Genomic DNA, 1941 nt, shown 5'->3' with positions numbered 1-1941 from the left:
AAATCAACCAAGTAGAAACAAAAAAGAACTATGGAAAAAATCAACAAAACCAGGACCTGGTTCTTTGAAAAAATCAACAAGATAGATAAACCCTTAGCCAGACTAAGGAAAGGGCACAGAAACACTATCCAAATTAACAAAATCAGAAATGAAAAGGGAGATTAAAACAACAAAAACTGAGGAAATTAAAAAAAAATCATCAGATTCTACTACAAAAGCCTATATTCAACAAAACTGGAAAATCTGGATGAAATGGACAATTTTCTAGACAGATACCAAATACCAAAGTTAAATCAGAATCAGATAAACCATCTACACAGTTCCATAACTCCTAAAGAAATAGAAACAGTCATTAAAATTCACCCTACCAAAAAAAAAAAAAAAGCCAAGGACCAAATGGGTTTAGTACAGAATTCTATCAGGGCTTCAAAGAAGATCTAATACCAATACTCTTCAAACTATTCCACAAAATAGAAATTGAAGGAACACTACCCAATTCATTCTATGAAGCTAAAGTTATGCCTAGTATTCTCCCTTCGAAATGGAAAGGTTTCTGTTTAATCAGGAATTTGTCTCAATTTCCTTTCTTAAAGGACTTCTTAAGAGATTTTTTTTCTACTACTACCATTTTTAATTTTCCAAAGAGATTTTAAAAACTGGTTGAGTGCATATTACTTTTAGTTTCAGAAGATATCATGTATATTTAAGAGGCATTTAACAATTATAAATTATTTGGATGACTTAAATATTAATACTGAGTTGTATATTTTAGAATAAATTTTATTGGTTTAAAAAAAACCATAGGATCTGTTTTGGGTGTTGATCATCTTTGTTTTGAATTTCAAGTTTTAAGAAAGCGGTGGGCAGACAAAGTTGGGTGGGGTGGGAGGTGAGAAGAGTCTGGGAGGAATTGGGGATGGGGGGGAATATGATCAAATGATCAAATATATTGTTTAAATTTACTGTATAAAAAATAAATGAATATAAAAAAGAACTTGATGTTGTTCATATGAAGTACCAGTAAAGCACCTAAAGTGATTTTTTTTTAAATCTAAAAACTGAAGCTCTGAGTGCCAGCAGAAAGAATGGAAACAGGAAACCTTGGATGCAGGAGTTGGGGATCCCTCAAGAATGTACCAGAGACTGGAGAGTTTAGGGACTCTCAGGACTCAAAGGGAGGGACCTTAGATGAAGTGCCCTCAGTGGGGGGAGGGAACTTATAAAGTCCACCTCCATCAGAAAGAAAGGTCATCAAGTGAGGGGTGGGGTTGCCATCCCACAGTCAAAAGTCTGACCCATAATTGTTCCTATACAAAAGAACTGCAGGGACAAAAATGGAGAAATGCCTGAGGAAAAGAAGGCCCAGCAACAAGCCCAAAGTGGGATCCAGCTCAAAGGTAGGCCCCAAGGCCTGACACTATTACTGAGGCTATGGAGTGCTCACAAAAAGGGACCTAGCATGACTGCCTTCTGAAAGGGCAAACAAGCAGCTGAAAGAGTCAGATGCAGATATTTGCGCCCAACCAATGAACAGAAGCTGCTGACCCCTGTGCTTAGGGGAAAGCTGGAAGAAGCTGAGGAGGAGGGCAGCCCTATAGGAGGACCAACAGTCTCAATTAACCTGGACCCCTGAGATCTCTCAAACACTGGACCACCAACCAGGTAGCATACACCAGCTGATATGAGGTACCCAAAACATATACAGCAAAGGACTGCCAGGTCTGGGTTCAGACAGAGAAGATGCACCTAACTCAAGGGACTGGAGGCCCGAGGGAGTGGAGAGATCTGGTGGGGTGGGGGTTGGAGGAGTGGGGACATCCTTGTGGAGACAGGGGAGTGAGGAGGAGGTATGGAATGAGAAATAATGAGATGGTGGACCAGTAAAGGGATAAAAACTGGAGTGAACAAAAAAAAAAGATTAACTAAAATTAAAAAATAATA

The sequence above is a fragment of the Mus pahari genome, chromosome 4, assembly GCF_900095145.1.
Source record: "Mus pahari chromosome 4, PAHARI_EIJ_v1.1, whole genome shotgun sequence".
Classification (NCBI taxonomy): Eukaryota; Metazoa; Chordata; class Mammalia; order Rodentia; family Muridae; genus Mus; species Mus pahari.
This window is presented reverse-complemented; position numbering follows the sequence as displayed.